Here is a 27,997-nt window from a genome sequence, read left to right on the forward strand (position 1 = left end):
CCCACCCCTCCCCAAACTCAACCTATTCTCAAGCTCCACCTCCCCAATCTCCAGACATTTCTTAGTCCTCCAGGAATTTCTCAGAAATCTCGTGAGGTAGGCTAAGCCTAAAATCACCCAGTGAGCTTCTGTGGCAATGTGGGGATTCAAACCGGGATCTACCCTATCCCAGCACAATTGCCCCAAGTTGCCCTAAGCTGAGTTAGCTCACATTTTTTTAGCTTCCAGCTCATACCTTTTTGTCTTAGTTCAAAGCAAACTAATTTATGCAGTAGCCAAATCGCTTGCTCCCAACTTTAATGCCAGCGGCTCACAAAGTAGAATTTTTGCTCACAAGACTCCAACAGCTTAGAGGGAGCACTACACTATACTGGCTCAAGTCGAAATTGCACGGTCACGCAATGAAAAAGGCCAACGCCATGCTGGGAATTATTAGGAAGGGAATTGAAAACAAATCAGCCAGTATCATAATGCCCCTGTATAATTTGATAGTGCTGTCTCATTTGGAATACTGTGTGCAATTCTGGTCACCGCACCTCAAAAAGGATATTATAGCATTGGGAAAATTCCAGAAAAGGGCAACTAGAATGATTAAAGGGTTGGAACACTTTCCCTATGAAGAAAGGTTGAAACACTTGGGGCTCTTTAACTTGGAGAAACATTGACTGTGGGGTGACATGATAGAGGTTTACAAGATAATGCATGGGATGGAGAAAGTAGAGAAAGAAGTACTTTTCTCCCTTTCTCACAATACAAGAACTCGTGGGCATTCGATGAAATTGCTGAGCAGACAGGTTAAAACGGATAAAAGGAAGTACTTCTTCACCCAAAGGGTGATTAACATGTGGAATTCACTGCCACAGGTGATGGCGGCGGCTACAAGCACAGACAGCTTCAAGGGGGGGTTAGATAAAAATATGGAGCAGAGGTCTATCAGTGGCTATTAGCCACAGTGTGTATATATGTGTGTGTCTATCTATCTATCTATCTATCTATCTATCTATCTATCTATCTATCTATCTATCTAATTTTTTTGGCCACTGTGTGACACAGAGTGTTGAACTGGGTGGGCCATTGGCCTGATCCAACATGGCTTCTCTTTTGTTCTTCAAACTCCACCCTCTAAATCTCCAGGTATCTCCAACTTGGAACTGGCAACTGATTCTATGGCATCATACCCTGTTAAGCCTCTCCTCCTCAAACCCCACCCTCTCTAGGCTCCACCCCCAGATCTCTAGGAATTTTCCAGCCTGGAGTTGGCAAGCCTAATATGTGGGAGGGGGGAGATATGAGAGCAGATGATGTGTTTTTGAAAGCATTTGCCTTGCTTCCCAAGATGTCATAGGAAGCACTTCACAGGCCAACTTCATCAATGGTAAAGTGGGAATATTAATGATTCATTAACGCCTATTAACGAAACCTACCACTGGGTTGTGCACAAGATTTTCAAAGCAAAGACCGTAGTGAAGTTTTCTAGAAATCAGATCTAAAAGATTAACCTGATTTCTGCCCTTTGCAAGAACTCCCAGCTCCAAGGTTGTGAAAACGAATAAGGTCAAGCATATCGCATGCTTTAAAAAAAAAAAAAAAAACAGCATGGAAAGGAAACTTGCAAAACATTGCACCGAAGTAATATTCTCAACGTGTTAGAAAACCATCTTATTTTAAAAGTACCATTATCTTTTCGGCTCTACAGAATCCCCCACCACGCACGAAAAAAACTCCAAAAGCTGGAAATCTCAGCCCCTAGATATAGATCACCTTAGATAAACAATAATGATGATCTCTGCCTTGATGCAAATCTGTTCCTAAAGGTCATTTTAAGTTTAAAGAACCCATTAGGAAGAAAATCCAGCTCCTCAGCACCTGTTCATTAGCACAGTAACACCAGCATTTTTCACACCCTGTTAGCACTTTTTGTGAGGGGGAGGGCACTGTGATCTCAGTTCTTGCTATTTTTATCTGCCGCAGAGGTGGATTTACACAAATCGAGAAACCTTCAGCTTCTAGGGTTGCCAGGTCTGTGCTGGAAAATACCTGGAGGCTTTGGGGATGGATCCGAAAGAGGGCAGGGTATGGGGAGGGGCCTCAGCATGGTACAATGCCACAGAGTCCGCCCTTCCGAGCAGCCATTTTCTCCAGGGAAACGGATCACTCCCTCCTGGAGATCTGCTCTAAAAGGGGGAGATCTCCACTTGGAAACTGGCAACCCTATCGACTTAAATCCTTCTTTTTTTCCCTATTTAACAAGAGACTAAGGTAGGAAAAACAGAAAGGTGGGTTACCAACCTCCAGATGAGGCCCAGAGATCTCCTGAAATTACAACTGATCTCCAGGTGAGAGAGAGCAGTTCCCCCTGAAGAAAAGGGCTGCTTTGGAGGGTGGACTCGATGGCGTTATAACCTGCTGAGCCCTGTCTCCTCCCCTAAATCCCACACTCCCTTCATAGGGTTGCCAGCTCTGGGTTGGGAAATACCTGGAGATTTTGGGGTGGACTCTGAGGAGGAGAAGGTCTGGGGAGGAAATGGACCTCAGCAGGAATACAATGCCATACAGTCCATCCTCCAACTCAGCCATTTTCTCCTGGTGCACTGATGTCTCTTGCCTGGGATAACGGGTCGTTTCATAGAAAAAGAGGTGCTGGAGCTCATTTGCACAACTCATTTGCATATGCCGCGCATCTCTGACATCACCGGAAGATGAACTAAATTATATCAGCTCAACATCTACCTTAAAATGCTTCTTGAATTAGAATGGCCATCATAAAACCTTACTCCTATCATACTTTTTAAAATTACTTTCTCCCATATGGCCACAGCGGCATGAGGAAGATTTCCATCTGATGTTTCGGTTATTTTCCCTTTTTTTGTGGGGGGGAAATATTAGAAAGTTTGTCAAATCTTGGAGTTCAGCAAAATTCTCACAGAGGGGTTGAACAATGGAGCTCAGAAGTAAGTATTTGGCGGGGGGGGGGGCGTTAAGAAAGAAAGAGCACAAAAAAATTAGAGGTTCTGGAGCTCTGCTCCTGTGAGCTCCTGCCCAAAATGGAAATCAGTTGTAATTCCAGGAGATCTCCAGCCATCACCTGGAGTTTGACAACACCACCTCCCTAGTTCCCCCCCCCCCCCCAACAGATCTTCAGGTATTTCCCTAACTGGTGCTGGCAACCTTATAGCAGAGAAATGCTCCAAAATATTCAGAAGTCTCCCTTCCAGGTCTGCTGTACTTGGGAGGAGAAGAGTAGAGATATTCTGAACAGGAACTTTTGAAATCCAAACTTGGTAACCTAACGACTACCCCGTTTTGGTCCATAATTCAGCGTCTTGACCTCAGAAGATGGCTGTTAATGTAATCCCGCCATCTGGACAACAAAGCAGAAACGAAATCCACACCTTCTCGCTGTTAAAGCTTAGCAGGAAAATGTGTACTGCCCTCTCAATAAGTGCATCAGGAAGCCCACATCTCTATAAAAATATCAACGTGGACCTCGGCAGGGAGGAAACTGTTGTGAAGTTTGTTCAAAAGTTTGCTGAAATGGGGAAGTCACACAAGCTAACATGATGGATGGTAATAATCTCCGTAAAATGGTTCTCCTCCTGTGAGCTTCCTTTATGTTCAGGCTAGTCAAAGAAAACTTGATCTCCTTTTGTGGCTCAGTTTAAAGTACAGAAAAGAATGCTGAGGGGAAAAAAAATAAAGATAATGGTGGAAATGGGAGACTGAAGTCTCTTTTTCCAAGGCTTGTTTGTCAGAAACCAATTTTGCAGAAGGCTTTGGGGGGTGATATTATTTACGTGGCACTTTGCAAATCGACATCTGTGCCTTTACAGAACCCTGGTTTCAATTAAAGTGCTAAGAGACCAAAGGGAACAGAATAACATTGCCAACTGGTCCGGTGGGGGGGGGGAGTAATAGCCTAGCCTGTTCCTTATTCGTTTTTATTTTATTTATACCCCCTCCCTTGCTCCCAGTGGGGACCCAAAGTGGTCTGCATTGTTCTGGTCTCCTCCATTTAATCCTCAGAAAAATCCCATGAGGTAGGTTAGACTGAGATTTCGTGATTAGCTCAAAGTCACCTGACATGCCTTCACAGCAGGCTCTGGGGAGATGAACTGATTTTTCCCAAATCCTGCACTGATACTCTATTAACTACACCAGATTGGGTCTTTGAATTAATCTTGCCTGATTGCCCCTCTTCACTGCAGCCCCTGTTCTGCATGTTCAGCCCCTGTTTTGATTGCCCCTCTTCACTGCAGCCCCTGTTCTCCCTGCTTGGTCCACAATTCCAGACTTTTCCAAGGTCAAAAGGGACTTTTCCCTCATTCACCAGCAAAAAAAAGAGAAGATGATATTGGATTTATATCCTGCCCTCCACTCTGAATCTCAGAGTCTCAGAGCAGCTCACAATCTCCTTTATTTTCCTCCCCCACAACAGACACCCTGTGAGGTGGGTGGGGCTGAGAGACTCTCACAGCAGCTGCCCTTTCAAGGACAACCTCTGCCAGAGCTATGGCTGACCCAAGGCCATTCCAGCAGGTGCAAGCGGAGGAGTGGGGAATCAAACCCAGTTCTCCCAGATAAGAGTCCACACACTTAATCATTATGCCAAACTGGTTCTCTCCAGGATCCAGCCCATAAAGACTAGGAGGGGACTGTTTTTATAGTATGATGTCACTTCTTGGGAAACCCAGCAGTGACATAATGCCTCTCTAGAAAGCACTGAGAACCATAGAGTTTTCAGCAGTTTTCAGAGAACAGACATCACTTCAGGGGTTTCCCCAGAAATGATATCAATCCTCTCTAGAAGTTGCCAAATTCCAGTAATTCTGAAGAGATGTGATGCCCAGAAAACCCAGAAGTGACATCACACTGTCAGTGATAACTTTAAAAAAAATTCCTCTGCCAGCCTCTTGAGTGGTGACAGGTAACACCCTCTGAGGGCAGGAGATTTCCCACCCCCAGAAGCAGGAATGTCAGACACCCCCCTGTGGGGGCAGAGGTCTCCCACTGCCAGCCATTACCCCTCTATTGTAGAACAGCTGGCAGGCAGGGGAAATCACACCCCCAAAAGGAAGGAACACCCAAAATGAATGCAATACACCTGCATAATCTGGAAGTGAGGTAAGCACATGGGGAAGGGTGACAGTCTGGTTTTGGGGCAAAATTCTATGGTAGAAGCTGATTCTACCATAAAGTTTTGCACAAAAACCAGAGCACCCCCTGACATCCCTGAAGTGTCTAGGTCACTTCCAGGTTACATAGTCATGTGCCACATTAATTCTCAGTGTTCCTCCTCGCTCCCTGGTAAGTGTTCCTCCCATTCCCTGCTAGCTGTTCCAAGGGACCTAGCAATGCTACCCAGGAGGTATATAGCAACCCTAGTTAGGAAACATAAAATGAACCAGATAGTCAAGGGCATTGAGAATAATGTTCTCCTGTCCGTTTAATGGAGGGTTATTGTGAAGAAATGGGCAGGCAAAGCTTTCCATGGCATGGAGGTAAATAACATGTCATTAAGCCCCCATTAAAATAGGCTAAGAGCCCCATGGCACAGAGTGGTAAAGCTGCAGTACTGCAGTCCTAAGCTCTGCTCACGACCTGAGTTCGATTCCGGTGAAAGCTGGGTTCAGGTAGCCGGCTCAAGGTTGACTCAGCCTTCCATCCTTCCGAGGTTGGTAAAATGAGTGCCCAGTTTTCTGGGGGGAAAGTGTAATGACAAGGGAAGCCAATGGCAAACCACCCCGTAAAAAGTCTGCCATGAAAACGTCATAATGCGACAGCATCCCAGAGTTGGAAATGACTGATGCTTGCACAGGGGACTACCTTTTTAAAATGGGGTTGTCAGGTTCCCCCAGCCACTAGCAGGAGATTGGGGTTAGGGTTGCCAAATTCAGATTGGGAAACTCCTAAAGATTTGGGGATGGAGGCTGGGGAGACAGGGACCTTAGTGAGGCACAATTATACCAAGTCCACCCTCCAAAGCATCAGTTTTCATCAGGAGAACTGATCTCGGTAGCCTGAAGATAAGCTGTAATTCCATGGGATCCCCAGGTCCCATCTAGGGGCTGGCACCCCTATCAGGACAGAACATTTTTCTCCAGACCTGTTGGCAACCCTCGGAATGAAAGCCTTTTATTTACAGGGGAGGTCATGTTGCCTTCTCTTCTCCATTCCACTGTTAAATCAGGAAACTGTAAGTAGGAAATGGACTTTTCAACACAAGATGAGTAAACTCGGAAAGGGGGGGGGGGGACCTGATAACTAATTTCTAGAGCTAAGCAAATCTGAAGGACTCTCAGCTGGATGCATAAGTGGTAGAGCAAGGGTTCTTAGAGAAGCTGGTGAAAAGGAAGACTTTTTGCAAATATAGCGCACTTGAAAACATTTGGCAGGAGTGTTGCTGTTTCACTTCTGCTAATGCCTACTTTAAATAGTTTCCTGCGCCAGTCCTAAAAAAGGCCTCGGTCACTGCTGAGAGTCTGAAGAGGCACTTAACTTCCTCCTTTACAGAGTTTTCTGAAAGGAGGAATAGTTTCGAGCCAAAATATCCAGGTGGCTATTTTAAGGGATCAATTAGCCTAATTCCTGGTAAATGATCAAATCAGAGGAGTTGAAATTTCATAGGGTAGTTAAGATTTACAAGACAATGTGAAGGCCATCTCTGTGGTTGTTTAATAGGATTTTTAAAAAATGAGATTAATGAAGTGAGTCATGGTGGGGAGAATAGGCCCCCTCTAATGTCCCCTCTAAGCTGCAGAGTCTCGTGAGCAAAAAGTCTACTTTGTGAGCTACTGGCATTAAAGTTGTGAGCTACCTGAATTACTGCTATTTTGTAGGGACTGCAAGACGGAGCTGTTCCGCCGGGCCCATGGTTGAGGCAGCGGGCGTCCTCTTATTCCATCATTTGGCCTCCCTTGTGGTGACATCATGCTTATGACAGTGCAACTGGTTATTGATATGCTGTGCCCTGTCCGCCAGTGGTGCATTTTATTTATTGTTTTTACTGTTAATTTTAAATTGGTGTTTTAACTTTGATATGCAGGTTTTTATGGCTTCTTTTTACAATGTTGTGATCCGCCTTGAGCCCGTTTATGGGAAAAGGCGGAATATAAGCCTATTAAATAAATAAATATAAATAGAAGAAGAAGAAGATGAAGATATTGGATTTATATCCCGCCCTCCACTCCGAAGAGTCTCAGAGCGGCTCACAATCTCCTTTATCTCCCTCCCTCACAACAGACACCCTGTGAGGTGGGTGGGGCTGGAGAGGGCTCTCACAGCAGCTGCCCTTTCAAGGACAACCTCTGCCAGAGCTATGGCTGACCCAAGGCCATACCAGCAGGTGCAAGTGAAGGAGTGGGGAATCAAACCCGGTTCTCCCAGATAAGAGTCCACACACTTAACCACTACACCAAACTGGCTCTCAAATAAATAACAAATGGCATTAAAGTTGTGAGCTACTGCATAAATTATTGTGCTCTGGGGCCATTTTTCTTGAGCTGAGACAAAAACAGCTGGAGGCTAAAAATCTGTGAGCTAGCTCATGCTTAACTCAGCTTAGAGGGAACACTAGCAAGTATGTGTCTTCTTTAAAGGTTTACCCACTGCTGTGGTTTCAAACCAGCTTATTCCTCTGTCTGTCCCACCTTTCCTTCTGGACAGCTCAGAAAGGCCCCGACCTGGGTAGCCTAGGCTACCCTGCTCTCATCAGATCTCGGAAGCTAAACAGGGTTGACCCTGGTTAGTATTTGAATGAGAGACCACCAAGGAATTCTGGAGTTCCTACACAGAGGCAGGCCAAAGGCAAACCACTTCTGAATGTCTCATGCCTTGAAAATCCTACAGGGTCACCATTAGTCGGCTCCAACTTATGGCAGTTTCCACCCCTGGCTTAGAAATTTGTTCTCGCAATGGCCTTGCAAGGTAGGTGAGGTGATGGCTGTCATGTCCAAGACTACCCCATATGCTTCTTCATGGAAAACTGATCAGTGCGCAGGTCTCTTTCCAAATCACCTCACTGATCAAGAACGTATCAGAATGGGGCTCTGTATCAGATGTGTGGTTTATAATCATTGCAGTCTCGATGACGCCCAGGGCTCTTTTTTTGAGCAGGAACTCACAGGAACGCAGTTCTGTTTGGCTTGTGTCAGGGAGTGTGGCCTAATTTGCAAATGAGTTCCTGCTGGTACTGTCAGGGGTGTGGCCCAATGTGTAAATGAGTTCCTGATGTAAAACAATGGTGTCATCAGGGGTTATGGCCTAGTATGCAAATGAGTTCCTGCTGGGTTCCCATCAACAGTTCTCTATGGTAGGTTTAGACAGGTACCTCTCCAAAATAGATTATGCCCATGTGAATTAGGAGTCCTTGATTCTATATCCCATATTATTTAGGATGTCCTCTCCTGGCCTCACAACGTAGACAATTTTTAGCTGAATATCTCCAACACAGTGTGTTTACTGAAAAGAAAATTCTATCCTACCTTTTGGAAGATGTTAACCCCCATATTACTACATGCGTTGCGAACTTCTTAGTAGAAGCCTATAAAATTAAATCTAGGCATACTACTGCATTTTAATTGCTGGGTGTCTACTTTTGATTAGTATTATTGGCTGCTATTTTAATTGATTGTTTATGTATTGTTCTTACTATATTTCAGGCCTTTGTATCTACTTTTGATTGTGAATCATTATTGCTCTTATGCCAATAAAGGTCTCAACTATGAACTATGAGTTCCTGCTGGGCTTTTTCTACAAAAAAAAGCCCTGATGATGCCATTAAAAAAAATGAAAAACCTATTCCTTCTCCTCTCATTGCAGGCTGGCTGACAAAGAGACTTGGAGCCGACCAAAAGGGCTTTTTCTCCCTTTGGCAGTTGCGTTTCTTTTCTGTTGACACCAGCTCTGCTTTGCGCTCACTCAGGAGGGGGGGCAGCTTATGTGACAGGAGCAGAGCAGGGTGTGGAGGGCATGATCCCTCCTGTTAGCCTGGCAGGCTCTTCTCGCTCCGAACCAAAAGGCGAGCACCGCTTCTTACTGACAGCTAGCAAGATTACGTTCCGCACACAAGAGAGGGGATACATGTACATTGCCTTCTTCTCTGCTGGCGAAGTTGCTTTAAAAAGTTAATCGTTTTCCAATAACAGTCACAAAGGTCCTTTTAAAAAAAAATAGTGACAATAAAGCAAAGGTGTCAATAGGGAAGGGGCTGTGAGTCTCTGCTTGGCACACAAAGACCGATTTCGCACTAGGGCTTGTTCCGGGTGCAGAGCCCTTTTGTCCCCGGCGCTTCTCTCAGTTTTTGCACAAGCTGCCCCAGAGCTGCGAGTTGGTGCACAGCTTTCCCACAGCAAGCAGAAACCACTTGTAAGAGGATCTTGTTTGCTGGGGGAAAGCGGCACGCCAACTCGCAGCTCCAGGGCAGCTGGTGCGAAAACCAAGACAAGCACCGTGGGCAAAAGAGCTCTCCACCTGGAACAAGCCTAGTGTGAAATCAGTCAGAAGCTCTCAGGTTCAGTCCCCAGCATCTCCATTCAAAAGAACCAGGCAGTAGGTGATGCGAAAGATCTTTGTCTGAGACTCTGGAAAGCTACTGCCGGTCTGAGCAGACAATACTAAACTTGATGGGCAGATGGTCCGATTCAGTAGTGTCATGTGTTCAACAAAGGCTGCCCAACTGTGTGACCTCCTTGGCCACTGGTCAGCCTGTAGTGAGTCCTCCTTGGCCATTGGCTGGTCTGCAGTGACCTCACAGAAGTTTTTCTTCATCCTCCTTGTGCAGAACTAGAAGCTTGAGGTTTTGTTTTGTTTTACAAATATGGTCTCTTAGGTCTCTGTGGTTTGAAGTATCAGTGTGTGAAATTCCATATATGTAGAGCTGTGGAAGATGAATAGCCACATCTATTTATAGGTCTTTCTCTTGCGAGATGAATTTAGGAATGAAAAGCTGATGGGTGACATGCTTTTTACCATTTCAATACTACTCCCTCCCCCCTTCACACAGAACTGCAAACAGGCAGGGAACATTTGCAAGGTGTCAGCAATCACATTTGTGAGTGCCGGCAAAATGAGCAAAACAGACTGTTGAGAGAAATTAATTGGTGATGGAGGGAAATCTTCCTTCCTCCGGTACCGGCACTCAAAGCTGCAGATTTTGGCAGATCGCTGCTTTATTTTTGGCCCTCTCCTTTCGAACAACAAAACTTTTGCCTTTCTGTGAAATAAAATTGCTGAACTCAGTCCGGGGCACTCAGCAGAAGAAATGGAGAACTGTGAGGGGTGCTGAAAGGAACTAGTTCTCACTCCTTGATAAAAGGGGAGGCGAGAGAGAAACTCGGTAAAACTGATTTTTTTTTCCCCCTCAAGCGTTTGGTTTTGTTTAAAAAACTTCTTTGCTATTAACATGTAGCTGCTCAGAGAAAAGGTGCTGGTGCAGTTTTGGGGCTATTAATAATCTCCTATTTGTGATGTCACCCTCGTTCACAGGAGGACACGCTGAGCTTCAATTACTGGATTAGGCTCTGGCGGTGCATTTGATGGAGAGAGCCATTAAAATGGACAACACAGAGGCAGTCATTACCTGAGGGCCAGGAGATCAATGCGGAGTAGGCCTCTCCTTTGCTGAGATGGAAGTTACAGCCAGCCTGGGAGCTGCACAAAAGGACAACGGGGGCAGATTTAACTGCCAACGAGGTCAGCCAAAGCCAGAGGTTGCCAGGTTGGAAACCAGGGAAGTCTGTTTACCATTAATTCTCTCACTGCAATGGGTGTATTGTTACTGCCACGTTCTCCCATTTGGTTTCTGGCAAGGTCCTATCGATTCTCTTGGCACTTGGTCTGTCCAACGGAAGAGGGAAGCTGTTTTAGGAATAAAACCCACACAAAGCTTGTTACCTTAGGAAAGAAACAGAAAACCTTTATTGTAAAAGATTTCCATACTTTTCTAGGAAAGGAAGAACAGTCATCCCAACTGCCATTTTCTTGTGTGATTGGCTATTCCTTACCCTGCAGAAAAAATGGGATATTTTTTCCCCATAGGAAACAACTGAGGATGGCTGGGGGCACCTTTTTCAGGGGTCCATAGAACCCTTGATCCACTTCATTTGAAAGTTGGGCTGTCTTTAGTGGACAGGCCACACCAGCACCATGACAATTTTGGTGTCATTTTTGTGAAAAAGAAGCCAGTCCAGCCCCTCCAGAAATACACCCAACAGGGAATAACGAACCCAAATAAATTCAGAATTCTAAGAACATAAGAGAAGCCATGTTGGATCAGCCCAATGGCCCATCCAGTCCAACACTCTGTGTCACACAGTGGCCAAAAAAACCCAGGAGCCATCAGGAGGTCCATCAGTGGGACCAGGACACTAGAAGCCCTCCCACTGTGCCTCCCCCCAAGCACAAGGAAAACAGAGCATCACTGCCCCAGATAGAGAGTTCCAACAATACGCTGTGACTAATAGCCACTGATGGACCTCTGCTCCATATGTTTATCCAAATGTTTATCCAGTCCTGGGGGGGGGGGGCGGCGGGGCCCTGAATCCAAATACTGAACCAGTATTGGAAACCTGAATAATCTGGAATACTGTTAATTATGCAGTCAATGAAATCCAGGAGAGCCAGTTTGGTGTAGTGGTTAAGTGTGAGGACTCTTATCTGGGAGAACCAGATTTGATTCCCCACTCCTCCACTTGCACCTGCTGGAATGGCCTTGGGTCAGCCATAGCTCTGGCAGAGGTTGTCCTTGAAAGGGCAGCTGCTGTGAGAGCCTTCTCCAGCCCCACCCACCTCACAGGGTGTCTGTTGTGGGGGAGGAAGGTAAAGGAGATTGTGAGCCGCTCTGAGACTCTTCGGAGTGGAGGGCGGGATATAAATCCAATATCTTCTTCTTCTTCAGATTCAAAATAACATTGTTGTGTCCCCCCTTCCCCGCCCCTGGTACACATCCGTATTATTGTGTGATGCTTTGTAATGCTGTCTGCTTTTGGGGGAAGAGGTGGCAATATCCATCTCACACTGCTAGGTAGCCTTACTAGATTGCTGGCCAATCTCCTGAGCCCATCTAGGCTAGGGTGAAAAGCAGATGCAAAGAGCATACCTTGGCCACATGGAAGTTAAAACGAGGAGCTAAGTGGAAGGAAGGAAGGAACCTCTAAGCATAGCATTCTGGGTAAACAAAAAGACAACTGCAGATCAACAAAAATGAGAGAAATCTGTGGCAATAACTATGACAAATGGCTAACATTTTAAAATTAAAACAAATATATAAAAAAGATTTGCATGCCCATGGGTTTCTTTGAATATTCATTTGCAGTCTAATCAAGAGCTTTACGGGGATGAGAAAGCTTGTTAAAGTGCAGTGGAAGCTACAGCTTCACTGTTACTATAAAGACGCTGACTTTTGTGACAATTGAAATTCAGTTTTCTCCACACTAAGGATGGAAAGGCAGAAATCCTGTTTACCCAGCAAGTTTAATGAAATTCAACACATCAAAATATGTTTTTGGTTTTCAGCATCAATTGCATATGAATTCTATCACGTCGTTCTAACAGTGTAAAGAGAACTCTATAACATAAACATGGCATGAAATGGTGTTAAAAGAAAGCTTTGAAAATATGGATTTGGCCAATGAAAATAGGTGGGACAAAAACAATCTTTGAAAATGATCACGATTAAAAAATGAAGAACTACACAGACTTTCAGTGCTAATTGGAAATTGCTGTGTCCCTCCACCACCATTTGTAACATGCCTGTTATGGACTCTTTAAGCAGACTATTAATAGAACCACTGAAAACAATTCCACGCCATCTTCTATATGACAGCCCTTCAAGATGGATCGGCCATTGTTAGTACTTGGTTGGAAGACCATCAAAGACTACCAGACTCTATGGGGTCACCGTAAGTCAGCTGCAACTTGACAACACCTCACACACACATCAATAAAAAGGAAGAGGGGACAGAATTCAGTTTTATGAATCAGGACTCATCTCCAGAAACCCCCACTAAGTTGGTCTTTGAGACACTGCTGAACTTGAATCTAGCTAAGCAAACTTAGCTACCCTCCGAAATTCAGAGAGCAGTTCCCCGTGAGAAAATGGCTGTTTTGTTAGCAGTCAGCTCCCTCCTAAAGTTGGTTAGTTGGCACCTAGGTAGTAAGCAGGCTCAGATACCCTTCATATAAAATCACTCCAGATAGACATGCGATCGCACACACTACATAATGCACTTTCAATCCTCTTTCAATGCACTTTCCAACTGGATTTTGCCAGTTCACGCAGTAAAACCCAGTTGGAAACTGCATTGAAAGTGGACTGAATGTGCATTATTTAGTGTGTGTGAGATCGCAGCTAAACTCTAACACAATGCCTGGCCTAGAAATGACCCCATGAGGCATGCCAAGCAGAAAACAAGCCTGGGGGAAACTATCTAGAAGTGAAACCAGGAACTGAATTGCAAACAAATCTCTCCCACCTAAACGCAACACATCTTTTAACAATGGATTTCTTAGGAAAACAACACCCTACATTAACAGTGCTTCTTTCATCCCTTGTACTGGCTTCGCCTGTTGGCACCTACAGCTCCAGTAGCATATCCATAGTACCAGGGGTGGGATTCTAGCAGGAGCTCCTTAGCATATTAGGACACACACCCCTGATGTAGCCAATCCTCCAAGAGCTTACAAGGCTCTTTTGTGTAAGCTCTTGAAGGATTAGCTACATCAGGGGTGTGTGGCCTAATATGCTAAGGAGCTCCTGCTAGAATTCCGCCCCTGCATAGCAACTGGAAGTGTCATGCATCCTGTATTTTGGGTCATCAATGCACATCAACTGCCATATTCTAGTTCCAAGGGGGCTATCACAGTCCACTCAATATTTAGATCTCCCTCTGGGAAAACCATTACCTATTTGTCCAAGTTTCTGGGAACTTTCCTGTAAACACACTGAGGTATTGTTTTAGAGTCAAACCTGTTATATTGCCCAAAAGTATGTTTTCCCTATAAATACCAAAGGTATGTTTTTTCCCAGCTTCAGTGTGTGCTCTCTCTTCCTGACATCAACTTCACATCGGGCAAAGCACTGGTCGCTTCTCCCTTCCGCGGACCTGAAACTACAAGATCGGTAAATATCCTTTTATTTTTCTAAGTTAGGTCTTGTGTGCTTGTTATACAGTGTGCTCTTAAGTGTGTGTTTTGCTCTTTCTTAGTTCTCAATAAAATCACTCAGCTGAATATCAGCCTGGTTTATTTTAAGAGTACTCTAGGAAAGATTCTGGTATACAAAAGGGATGATCCCAAGTTACCCACCACCCGCTAAGCTATTTTCCCCAATCAATTAATTATTATACCATTTTTGGTAACAGCTTTGGAGGGTGGGATCTATGGCATTATAGAATCATACAGTTGGAAGGGGCCATGCAGACCATCTTGTCCAACCCCCTGCCCCATACAGGATCAGCCTAGAGCAGGGGTGTCAAACTCATTTGTTATGAGGGCCAGATCTGACATAAATGAGACCTTGTTGAGCTGGGCCATGTCGGGCTGGGCCGGGCCATGTTGGGCCGAGCCATGATTAGGTAGCAGAGATATAAACTTTATAAAGGATACACACACTATTAAATATATTTTTAAAAGGTTAAAACATGCTTAAAATGTTAGCACTCAGCACACATTTTAAAGGTGCTTTCTTTGTATTTCTCCCATGGGATCCAGGGTACCGGGCAAAGGAAGCTCTGGCTCTTTCCTTCCTTCCCCAAGGGACCTAGAGGGGGAGGAGCCTCAGCCAATAGAAGTAAGAGAGGTTTGGCTCAGTAGCTCAGCTGTGTGATTGAGAGAGCCTGGAAAAAGAAGCTCTGCCTCCCCCCCCCACTTCATATCCAAGGGAGAAGCCTCAGCCAATAGAGAAAATAGAGGTTTTGCTCTGTAGCTCCTGAGCAATTGAGCAAGCCTTGCAAAGCAAGCTGTGATGCAGAAGGAAGCAAGAGAGAGGGAGAAGGAAGCAGATGACAGCCAGTCACTCAGGGGCCTGATGGGAGCCCTCCGGGGGCCTGATTTGGCCCCAGGGCCACATGTTTGACACCCCTGGCCTAGAGCAACCCTGACAAATAATCATCTAGCCACATTTTGAAGGCTGCCAAGGAAGGGGAGCTCACCACCTTCCTAGACAGCTGGTTCCACCTCTGAACTACTTTGACTGTAAAACAAAAAATATCCTAATATCCTGCTGGTACCTTTCTGCTTGAAATATACCCTATTTACAAGTTACAGTGAAAACATGCACATGCATGGTGTAGACTTGATTTTTCTTTATGCATACACTGAGTGATTCTCACATTAAATTCAATGCGTGCTTATCTGAAGCCCACCTTACAGCTGAAAACCCACATTTATCCAGATGCTAGTCCCCAGTTTCATTTGTAAAGTGAATAGGGGGGAGGGGGTTGGCTCTTTCTTACAAATAGGTGTACACACATCCATGCAGGTTCACTGTAACGTCAACAAGCCATTCACTGTAACATGAACAGAGCTAGATGTATGAAGCCACCCGATTCCCTTCTTGCATTTGAGGACGTGGACTGCAGCTGTCAATCACTTACGTCATAACAAATCAGTTAGCATTCAAGGGGCCACTAGACATTTCCCCTCCCAGCAAAAAATGAAATATTAATTAGATCCTGGTCTAGTATTGCAATTCTCCAAGGTCCCCTCAAGGACACACCGTGAGAACTTAACTTCATAATTGCTTTCTACAAAGTTGGTCCGGGCTTGTTACGTTTTCGAACAATACCTTTCGCGGTGATGAATGACTTTGCTCTGCGTTTTCATTTATTTGACATATCTTCTTAAAATAAAAATACTGCATATCTTCTTACAACAAAAAGCATCGCATTTGGTCCCTCTAAACCACTGGCACAAGGTGATTGCAGAGGTGGATCTCCTCCCCCCCCTTCCCCTCTGACCCCAGGGTCGATTTTGCCCAATTCTCTCTTCTCACTGCAACACACTGTGGTGCATTACTCTTAGCTTCAGTGGGGGGGGTTGTTTTTTTTAGGGGGGGGATCATGGGGGTAGGTTGCCAACTTGTTGGATATTTGGCAGAGTAAATGTAGCACAGCAGAATAATGCAACACAGCAGAGGTTTTTTGTAGCAGGAGCTCCTTTACATATTAGGCCACACACCCCTGATGTAGCCAATCCTCCAAGAGCTTACAGTAGGCCCTGCATTAAGAGCCCTGTCAGCTCTTGGAGGATTGGCTACATAAGAGGGGTGTGCCCTAATATGCAAGGGAGTTCCTGCTACAAAAAAAAGCCCTGCATCACAGACCCTTTTCACTCTAGGAAAAGATGACTACAAAATTAGGGAAAGAGCTACATGGAAAGAAAACAACAGTAACTCATCTTTCTTGTTCTGATTTAAATCTTGTTCCTTTTGTTCCCTCGCACATTCGCTTTGTCTTTCTCTCACCCAAAGAAGAAAAGAGTGGAAATATCCCCTAAGAGCTCCACCCTTTGTGTATGTGCAGAATATTTATTTATTTATTTAGGTGATTTATATTCCGCTCATTACCAAAAACAGGCTTAGGGCAGATAACAACATTCAAAAAACAGTATAAAACCACAGTTAAAAATGAAATCAATGCAAACAATACAGTTTGATGGCGGCTCAGTTTGACATATGTTATATATACTGCATCTAAGACAATACAATGAAAGCCGTATTACAGAAGAGGTGGTACCATAGCATAGGGCCAGCTGATGGAATAGGATGTCCACTGCATCAACCAAAGGCCCGGCAGAATAGCTCTGTTTTGCAGGCCCTCTGAAAAGGTAACAATTCGGTGAGGGCCTGGATCTCCAAAGGGAGCTGATTCCACCAGGCTGGGGCCAAAGCTGAAAAGGCCCTGGCTGATTAATTATCACCAATATATTGATTAGCCAATAATCAATCTCAAGGTCATCTCATTAAGAATAAAATCTCCCCCTTTTTGGTGGGAAGAATTTACTGAACAGCTAATTGGCTCTATGCTAAACTTGCTATTAGCTGGCAGAAACTTAAGCTTAACCCTTTCATGACTGAAGGGATGACACTTGCAAAACCCAACACCAGGTTGGGAAATCCTTGAAGATTTGAGGTTAGAGCCTGAGGAAGGTGGGGCATGTGGAGGGGAGGCACCTTAGTGGGATATAACACTATAGAGCCCACCCTCTCCAAAAGCTACTTTTTTCCAGGTGCTGTCATCTGATTGCTGTCATCTGAAGATCCGCTGTAATTCCTGGAGACCTGGGGCGTTTTCGCACTGACCTTAATCGGTAGCGACGCCCCTCTTCACCGCGCAGGATCTGCGCGGATTTTGCACTAATTGCCGCGGAGCACCCGGAAGAGCCGGAAAGTCCTGCGGCTTTTGCGGCGCAAACGGAAACCGCCAAAAACCAGTTTCCATTTGCGCCGCAAAAGCCGCGGGACTTTCCAGCTCTTCCGGGTGCTCCGTGGCAATTAGTGCGAAATCCGCGCAGATCCTGCGCAGTGAAGAGGGGCGTCACTGCCGATTAAGGTCAGTGCGAAAACACCCCTGGAGATTGACAACCTTGTGGGGGGCTACTGGGGATGGCAGGGAAGATCTTCCTCCCTAACGTCTTGACATTGACTGTGATTTGTTGTAACCTAGACAACACATGTTGTGGCCTCTAACCAATGTTCTCTCTAAGCTGCAGAGTCTTGCGAGCAAAAACTCTATTTTGTGAGCTACTGCATAAATTATTGTGCTCTGGGGCCATCCTTCCTGAGCTAAGACAAAAATGTGTGAGCTGGTGTCTAAAAATCTGTGAGCTAGCTCATGCTATCTCAGCTTAGAGGGAACACTGCCCCTAACTAAATCGCATATGCTATTGGCAGAGTGGAGATCAGTTATGGATGCATTTCATTCATTGATACCAAATAAAATGAGTTTAGCGGCATCTTAAAGGCTAACAAAATTTATTCCCACCTAACTTTTGTGAGTCTGAGCTCACATACTCAGATGCACTGAACAAACCCTTATGCAACATTCATCCAAGCCCTAACACTAATATTTTACCTAACTTGCTGCCCGGGACACAGAAAGCAACAAATTAGAATTGAGAACCTGTGGAACTCACAAGGAAAAGTTTGCACATATTAATCTTATTGTCACTTGGGGAGGGGGGGGAGAGAGATTTTATTATGAAAGATTAAAAATGTAATAAAGTAATAAAACACAGGCGAAACAAAAGTCTTGATACGACTGATCCAGAAGAGCCTGACAATAAATGGGCTTAGCCTATGGCTTACTGAAATCGGGAACCTAGCCGGGAAACTGATTCACGCCCATGCAAAATTATAATGAACTGTGATGAGGCAGGGAAATGTATTCACGGAGCATCAGGATGTAGAGAAAAGAATTAGATGAGAATCCTGATGCCAGGAGATTAAGGGGATCGAGGGAGGAAATAAAAAAAAGTACAGTGCAGGAACATATAATATATCCAAAGCTTATTGGGTTTCTTCTTCCTAAGACTGGCCCTGGAGGAGAGGAGGAGAAACAGGGTGGATTCTGTTTTCGCAGATAACATGCTCTTGAGCAGGGGTGGCCAAACTTGCTTAATGTAAGAGCCACATAGAATAAACGTCAGTTGTTTGAGAGCCACAAGACAGGAACGTCAGATGTTTGAGAGCCACAAGACAGGAACGTCAGATGTTTGAGAGCCACAACAGGAAGGAAGGAAGGAAGGAAGGAAGGAAGGAAGGAAGGAAGGAAGGAAGGAAGGAAGGAAGGAAGGAAGGAAGGAAGGAAGGAAGGAAGGAAGGAAGGAAGGAAGGAAGGAAGGAAGTTTAACTTTAAATGCATTCTGTAAGCCATCAGCTGGCTTGGCTTGGAGAAGGGATTTAAAAAGACAAATGCCTTCTCCAGGCTGGCCAGTGGGGTTGTGGGGGCTTCGAGAGCCACACAATATGTGTGAAAGATCCACACGTGGCTCCCGAGCCACAGTTTGGCCACATCTGCTCTTGAGCAAGTCCCTATTCAGTTCCATGGCCAGAAGACGCAACATTTTTTCCTGATAGCATAACAGGACTTGTGCTATAGAACAAAGCAGGAGTCCAGTTGCACCTTTAAGACAAACAAAGTTTTATTCAGAATGTAAGCTTTCATGTACTAGAAGCACACTTCATCAGACAATAGGATGGAATGGACAGCAGTCCTTAATACAGAGAAAGTGGGCAAAATTATGGAAATGGTTTTTTTAGCAGGTTAAAAGAATCAAAAGTTAGGGTCTGGTGATTGCTAGTTTGGGTTGACTGGGCTAAAACAGCAAAAACAAGGCAATATATGTCAGAACAGTAGATTGATGTCTATGTCATTAAGTATCCTGTGACCTGCAATAAATAAGAATCTGTTGTAAGTTTTCGTGTGTATGCACACTTCTTCAGACAAGCGTGTATTTACAAAAAAGTTTACACCCAGAATTACACTTTGTGGGTTTTAAAGCTGCCACTGGACCCACATTTGCCCACCCATCCCTCAAATGAAACACCACACAAGTTATGGGTTAAACTTCGACTTTATTTACACAAAAGCTGATCTTCACCATTACATACATCATAAAACACGGGTTGCCTTGAGCTTGCAAAGCAAGCTTTCTGACAGGGCAAATCCACCCCGGCTCGGGTCAGGTCCGGAAACTTCCAGACCCTACCTGTCACGGGCCGCACACCTGTGAGTAGAGGGGATGGGCACACATACCCCCGGTCCACAACTGCAAAGCCTTAGGGCTGGTCATATGCTCCCCCAACCCCAAAGAGGCCCCCAACCAAGCCACCCGGACTGCCAAGCCTCTAGGTAGCCCACTGGAGGACCCCCCTCCATAGCTGATAATTTGGGTTGCTTACCAGTTCCAAATCCTTTTAACCCGTGCTTTTCCCACCTTCCCAGTCAGGGCCTAACCAGTGACACCAGGCCTATTTATGCCTCACCCCCTTTGACCATGTGGAGCAGGTGAAAAAAGGTCCCCTCTATGGCCAATCAGAATGAGGCCCAAAAAATTCCTGCTCAGCCCCATAACTGGCGACTAGCTAATCTCACATGGTTTTACCAAGAGGGTGGGTGGGAAGCTTGCTTCAGGAGAGACTGATCCGGTAATGGCGTTTGCCGCCCTACCTGGCCAGCCAGTCACCTCCCAGATTGGCTAGATCTCCCACACCGTATCTGAATAGGCTCGTTCACTCCCTTGTGGTTTCATTTGAGCAAATGGGATGTGGTCAGTCTCCACGGCTGATCTAAGGCACCCGCCGTTTTTTGTTCTGTTACCATCTAAATATACTGTACAAGAAGGATTCTTAAACAATCATGTGGTAAACTTCAGCGAAATTGCTTTTCTACAGTGTTTTTTCAGTGCACATTAAATCATAGAGTTGTAAGGGGCCATACAGGCCATCTAGTCCAACCCCCTGCTAAGTGTGTGTGTGTGTATACACTGGTAACATGGAGGAGGGGCAATGACTGTTGTCCAAAACAGCACATGATCAGTGTTCCCTCTAAGCTGAGTTCATGTGAGCTAGCTCACAGTTTTTTAGCCCCCAGTTCACAATTTTTTGTCTTCATTCAGGAAAAATGGTCCCAGAGCAAACTAATTTATGCAGCAGCTCACAACTTTAACGCCAGTAGCTCATGAAGTAGAATTTTTGCTCACATGACTCCACAGCTCAGAGGGAACATCGCACATGATATAGTGTTAGGAACAGTGTTCCCTCTTAGCTGAGTTAGTGTGAGCTAGCTCACAGATTTTTAGCCTCCAGCTCGCACATTTTTGTTTTAGCTTAGGAAGGATGAACCCAGAGCACAATAATTTATGCAGTACCTCACAACTTCAATGCCAGTAGCTCACAAAGTAGAATTTTTGCTCACAAGACTCTGCAGCTTAGAGGGAACATTGGTTAGGAATTCACCTAATTAAACCAGAATTATGGAGGAATGTAACAGAGTACAGGGAGAAATTCCAAAAGAATACGGAAACTAGGAATGGGAAACATGCTCATTCCTGGAGCAAACCGACCTGCAATCTAGTCAACGAGTAATCCTGAAAAAGGGGCAAGAGACTAAAGCTAGTTTAATTATTTTGCTTACACCATACTCCAAGCTGTAAAAATAGATTGGTTTCTTCTGGTGATAGCAAATTTTCTTTGCCATCCAGCCAGCAGTGGGGCGATATTTACGACTCTCTTAAGGAAGCATTATCCCATCACAACGTGAATTACAATTATTGCCGAGAAAGCTAACACAAAGAGGCTTCAGCAAATCAGGGCTGGAGCAGAGCTGTGTTGGGGGAAATGCTCTTTCAGGTGCGCACTTTCAGTCTGCTAGAACTTCCCTGCCGGAATCGAAATAGCTACAGCTTTAGGGATGGGATGACTAGTATGAATCGGCAGGACCGGATCTACGTGTTTTTTGAGGAGGGGGGGGGGCAAAAATAAAAAAATGACACCCCCTTATGGGCCATTCTATCTTATGGTCCCATAGAATACAATGGACTCCATACCCAATTTGGTGCCCCCCCTCCATCAGCGCCCAGGGCAAGCACCCCCCCTCTGCCCCCCCTTTAGATCCGGCCCTGCTACTGCCCAGTTCAATCCCATACCTTTAGCAGCATATCTAAATGGGAACAGCCTGTCAGGTTTTTTTTTATTTTATTATTATTACAGCCCATGGCCAGCATAGATCAGAACAAAATAATTTATATAAAGTACAGGAAGTGCACAGCCAATGAGAGTATGCTAGTATAATATACAAGGACTTAAGAAGGAGGTATTTAAGGGGAGTGGGGACCTTATACCATTCTTGATGGATGCAGGGAGGGGGGAGAGAAAATAAAGGAAGAAGAATGCAAAGCCTAAGGGACATTTTTATCACTCCTTTGTGTAGTCTTTGTGAATTCTAAAGGCTGCAGCCAAAAATCTGGAGCAAGCAAGTGTAACTTGGGAGTTATCTGCCAGAAGTTTGCTCCTTAATTCAGAGTCTGGAAGACCCATAAATTTCACCAGTAAAGGTTGGATAAATTTGGTTCGTATTTCTTTATAGATACTACACACCTGAATGGATGAATGATCATAGAATCATAGAGTTGGAAGGGACCTCCAGAGAGCCAGTTTGTTGTAGTGGTTAAGTGTGCGGACTCTTTTCTGGGAGAACCAGGTTTGATTCCCCACTTCTTCATTTGCAGCTGCTGGAATGGCCTTGGGTCAGTCATAGCTTTCACAGGAGTTGTCATTGAAAGGGCAGCTTCTGGGAGAGCCCTCTCAGCTGCACCTACCTCACAGGGTGTCTGTTGTGTGGGGTTGGGCAAAGGTAAAGGAGATTGTAAGCCACTCTGAGACTCTGAGATTTATAGTATAGGGAAGGGTATAAATCCAATATCTTCATCATCTAGTCCAAAACCCTGCACAATGTGAAAACTCACAAATGCCTTCCCCTAAGTTCACAGAATCAGAATTGCTGTCAGATGGTCATCTAGCGTCTGTTTAAAAACCTCCAAAGAAGGAAGTCTGTTCCACTGAGAAACTGCTGTCAGGAAGTTCTTCCTAATGTTTTGCCAAAAATTCTTTTGATTTAATTTTAACCCATTGGTTCTGGTCTGACCTTCTGGGACAAAAGAAAACAATTCTGCACCATCCTCTATAAAACAGGTCTTCAAGTACTTGAAGATGGTGATCATATCACCTCATAGCCAGGTTAAACATGCCCAGCTCCTTCAGCCTTTCCTCACAGGACTTGGTCTCCAGACCCCTCAACCATCTTTGTTGCCCTCCTCTGAACATGTTCCAGCTTGTCTATATCCTTCTTAAACTGTGATGCCCAAAACTGAACACAATACTCCAGGTGAAGTCCTACCAGAGCAGTGTAAAGCAATACAATCACATCATGTGATCTGGACACTATACTTCTATTAATATAGCTCAAAATCACATTAGGCTTTTCAGCTACCTCATCACACTTGCAGCTGCTGGAATGGCCTTGGGTCAGTCATAGCTTTCACAGGAGTTGTCCTTGAAAGGGCAGCTTTCCATTAAGTGTATGTTCCACTAAGACCCTAGATCCTTTCCACACATACTACTGCCAAGACACCTCCGAATGGTAACTGGTGGTGAACACCATCTTATGCCAGCATGACCCATCCCTTGAGAAAGGACCACTCTGTTTGCTGAGCTCACTTAGTTCCTCTTTACAGGTGAGGTGGCGAAAAGTGCAGTCAAGTCATATGCTATTAATGGCCACCTTGTAGGGTTTTCAAGGCAAGAGAAGAACAGAGGTGGTTTGCTGTTGCCTACCTCTTCATAGCAACCCTGTACTTCCTTGGTGGCCTCTCATGCAAATACTCACTGGAGCTCACATTGCTGAGTTTCTGAGATCTGGCAAGATCAGGCTAGCCTGGGCCATCCAAGTCAGGACCTTGAACGACAGGTGTAGAAACGGGAATACCTGGTCACACAAAGACACTCTTGCTGGCTGCTGGAATTCCCTCCCCACCCTCCACGAAACTCACCAAAGTCTGGGCATGTCTTCCACAATCTGTGTAAGTCTATTGAATTTTGACAGGGGATGAAACTGAACGTTGGCAGCTGTCAAGTTTGATTTTCCAAGTCCTGTTTCGATTTTGTTTCCCTCCTGTGCGAAATCAAAAATCCTGAGTCTTTCTCTTTGCGACGGCTTCTCTTTCCTCACCCCCAATTCTTCCCATTAATATTTATGGGAAAATTGATTTATTTTTGTGTCCGTTGCACACGGATCGCCTAGAAGTAGCATGGAAATGGTGCATAAATACTCCAAAATAGTAACAAACAAACAAACAAAAAATCAAGGGCAGCAACAAAAATGAGGTGAAGTGAAATTGAGCCCAATGACAATGCAGTCAAAAAAAAAAAGAAACGAAGGGGATTATAGCACCTCATCCCTACTTTAAATGCCTTTGGGCTAGATTAGGGATCTCCAATGTGGTGACCAGGGCGTTTTTTTGTAGAAAAGGCCCAGCAGGAACCCATTTGCATATTAGGCCACACCACCTGACATCACCATTGTTTCACACAGTATTTTTGAAGAAGCCCAAACAGGAACTCATTTGCATATTAGGCCACACACCCTGATGCCAAGCAAGTCGGAATTGCATTCCTGTGTGTTCCAGCTCAAAAAAAAAGCCCTGGTGGTGACCATGGGTGTCAGGACTCAGGGTTCCATTTAGAGTTGCCAAGTCCAATTCAAGAAATATCTGGGGACTTTGGGGGTGGAGCCAGGAGACTTTGGGGGTGGAGCCAGGAGACATTGGGGCGGAGCCAGGAGCAAGGGTGTGACAAGCATAATTGAACTCCAAGGGAGTTCTGGCCATCACATTTAAAGGGACAGCACACCTTTTAAAATGCCTTCCTTCCATAGAAAATAATGAAGGATAGGGGCAGCCTCTTTTGGGGCTCATAGAATTGGACCCCCTGGTCCAATCCTTTTGAGACTTGGAAGGTATTTTGGGGAGAGGCACTAGATGCTATATTGAAAATTTGGCACCTCTACCTCAAAAAACAGCCCCCCCAGAGCCCCCGATACCCACAGATCAATTCCCCATCATTCCCTATGGGAATCGTTTGTAGAGGTGCATAATGGCTGTGGGGGTGGGGCTTCCCCCACTGGCCAGCTGGCTGGGGGAGGGGGGAAGCCTTTAAAATCGGGGGATCCCCCGCTGGGACCTGGGGATTGGGAAGCCTAGTTCCATTGGTCCCTGCCAACACCTTTCCTGTGTTTTTAGAAACTAGATGGAGCCATATAGGGCTTTTGCCCAGCAAGGCTTCTGATTGGCTATTGGAGATTGGATTGGATTGGCTATGCAGATTTTTAAAAAATGTTACTTTGGCAGCAGTTGCCAATACAGCACAAGGATTTTCACTGTATGACTGCAGATAAGCCACAGTAGCCATTTTGTGGTTGGCTCCACTTCCTGTGGCAGACTGGCTGTGGTATATTGATTGTACCGAATCATAGAATTGGAAGGGACTTACAGGGTCATCTAGGCTAACTCCTTGCACAGTGCAGGAACTTCACAAATACCTCCCCACACACACACATACATCCCCAGTGACCTCTGCTCCATGCCCAGAGGATGGCAAAAAATCTCCAGAATCCCTTGTCAAAATGGCCTGGAGAAAAACTGCTACTGACCCCAAAGTGTCAATCCGCATTTCCCTGGGTGTGTAAGAAAAGGCCACAAGGACTAAGCACTGATGCAAGCCTTCCCACCTTCCTTCTCATGATCTGCCTAATTCTCAGCATCAGCATTGCTGTCAGATGGCCATCTAGCCTCTGCTTAAAAACCTCCAACGAAGGAGAGCCCACCACCTCCTGAGGAAGCCTGTACATATGTATGTATGTAATGGAATAGTCTGCTCCTCCTCTAAGATCTGTGTGATTTGGTTTGGTCCTATTGGGTGGAGTTCTAGTTTCAGTTTCCAGTTTATGTATGCTAGAGCAAGTTCTTGTTGTTGGTGTTGTCTCCTTGCAAACAAATGGTTGATGTTTTGAGCCAGCTTGTCTCTGCTGAATGGCTCTGAGAATGGGTACCTGAGTGAGTACCTTAATCTAGAAACCCACAGCCAAAGGGGCACATTACGCAGGTATAGGGTTGCCAAGTCCAATTAAAGAAAAATCTGGGGACTTTGGGGGCGGAGCCAGGAGACTTTGGGGGTGGAGCCAGGAGACACTGGGGGTGGAGCCAGGAACAAGGGTGTGACAAGCATAATTGAACTCCAAGGGAGTTCTGGCCATCACATTTAAAGGGACAGCTCACCTTTTTAAATGCCTTTCTTCCATAGGAAATAATTAAGGATAGGGGCACCATCTTTTGGGGCTCATAGAATTGGACCCTCTGGTCCAATCGTTTTGAAACTTGGGGGGTATTTTGGGGAGAGGCACTAGATGCTATACTAAAAATCTGGTGCCTCTACCTCAAAAAATAGCCCCCCCAGAGCCCCCAATACCCACGGATCAATTCCCTATTATTCCCTATGGGAATCATTCTCCATAGGGAATAATAGAGTGCCCAGTAGACATTTCCCTCCCCCCCACATGCTTTCTAAAGGGGGGGAGGGCCTCCATACGAGGGAATCCCCCTCCCTGTCCCCTCCCTCTCTCACACACACACACACACAAATACTTACTTGGTCTTCTTCCGGAGAACTGTGCCTGCTGTGAAAACGAAAGCAAAGAAGGGAGGGGCCGTTCTCCGAAGCCCTTCCTGTTTCCTCCTTCCTGCCCAGCCTTAAAGGGACAGGGATTTTACAAACTGCTCAGGAGCTCTATAGGTATGTTCTCCCCCCCTCCACCCCCCCCCCCCGGTTCTCAATTTTTGAAGACCGGGAGATTAAGCTGGGAACCCAGAAGTCTCCCGCTAAAGCGGGGGGATTGGGACCCCTACGCAGGTATCAGACATCCAAAGGTGCCCACAGGCTCAAAAAGCTTAGATAGAGAAGATTATCAATATAATCAGTTGGGGTTGAAGAACGGTTAGAGCTGTGCTGAATATACATATGTAAATATTTGGCATAGTAAAGTTTTTCAGAGGTTAGGAGATGATGTATTAAAAAAACCCTAAATCAGAGGTGTCAAGACGCATTTGTTATGAGGGCCGAATGCAGGCCCATAGCTATGGGTGGGGGGCCCAGACCGCACTAATCTTCCCCCTGAGTTACCTTTCTGGCCCCTTCACTGCTCACTCGCCCCCTTCCTTGTTCAACCATAGCCTTTCTTGCCTGCCTGCCGCTTTCCTTGCCCACCCACCACCTTCCTCGCCTGCCTTGCTCTCCTGCCCGCTGCCTTTCTTGCCCTTCCGTCACCTTCCTTGGCCACCAACCACCTTAGCACTCTTGAAATATTGTGGTCAGTATCAAAGCAAGCTCTCCCGCCCCACTTCCTCTTCAAGAGAGGAGCCTCAGCCAATGGGGGAAATAGAGGCTTTGCTCTGTAGCTTCTGTGCAGTTGAGAAATCCTGGCAAAGCAAGCTGTGACACAGAAAGAAGCAAGAAAGAGGGAGAAGGAAGCAGACTTGCTTGTGGTCCTGATTGGAGCCCTCCAGGGGCCTGATTTGGTCCACGGACTGCATGTTTGACATCCCTGCCCTAAATGACTTAAAATATAATTCTTCATTAAATGATATCAGTCATTGAGGATTCACACGATGACTGGGTTGATGGCAAGGGCTTTTTTTGAGCAGGGATGCAGTTCAGCTGGCTTGGTGCCAGGGGGTGTGGCCTAATATGCAAATGAGATCCTGCTGATATTTCCTACAAAAAGCCCTGTGTGAAACATGATGTCAGAGGGTGTGGCCTGATATTCAAATGAGTTCCTGATGAGTTTCTCTACAAAAAAGCCCTGTGTGAAACAATGATGTCAGAGGATGTGGTCTAATATGCAAATGAGTTCCTGCTGGGCTTTTTCTACACACACACACCCCGCTACCTGGCAATGTTGCAGTAATCAAATGAAGCTTCATTTCAGTCATATTCAGAAGGAAGGGGGATATGCAAAAGCAACCAGGCCGACAATCCCTGTCTTGTCACTTTGCGATAGCAGCTCCACTGACTGCCAACAGTGGCACAGTTAGGTAATTTTCAACTCTAGAATTCAGTCTTATTTCCTCCCCTTCAATGTGAGAGTTCATTAATCTGAGAGTTGCCCAGAACAATTCATCTTTCTTTGACCTGGCATATAAGAGAAGCATCTCAGCTGCCAAATTTCTCTCTCTCTACAGAATAAAGAATTCCCCACTCCCTTATCATCTTCCATACCATCTTTTTCTCCTGTACTTTCAATAGGAAGCACTGTGCGGTTGCTAGAGGCACTTCCATCCCCAAGTGTGTTCTGGGAATTGTAGTCCCCAGGTATGTTGGTCTTTCTAGGGCCTACAGTTCCTAGAATGTGTGAGTTGCCAGGGGTTTTTTTGTAGCAGGGACTCCTTTGCA

Source organism: Heteronotia binoei, chromosome 2 (genome assembly GCF_032191835.1).
Source record: "Heteronotia binoei isolate CCM8104 ecotype False Entrance Well chromosome 2, APGP_CSIRO_Hbin_v1, whole genome shotgun sequence".
Classification (NCBI taxonomy): domain Eukaryota; kingdom Metazoa; phylum Chordata; class Lepidosauria; order Squamata; family Gekkonidae; genus Heteronotia; species Heteronotia binoei.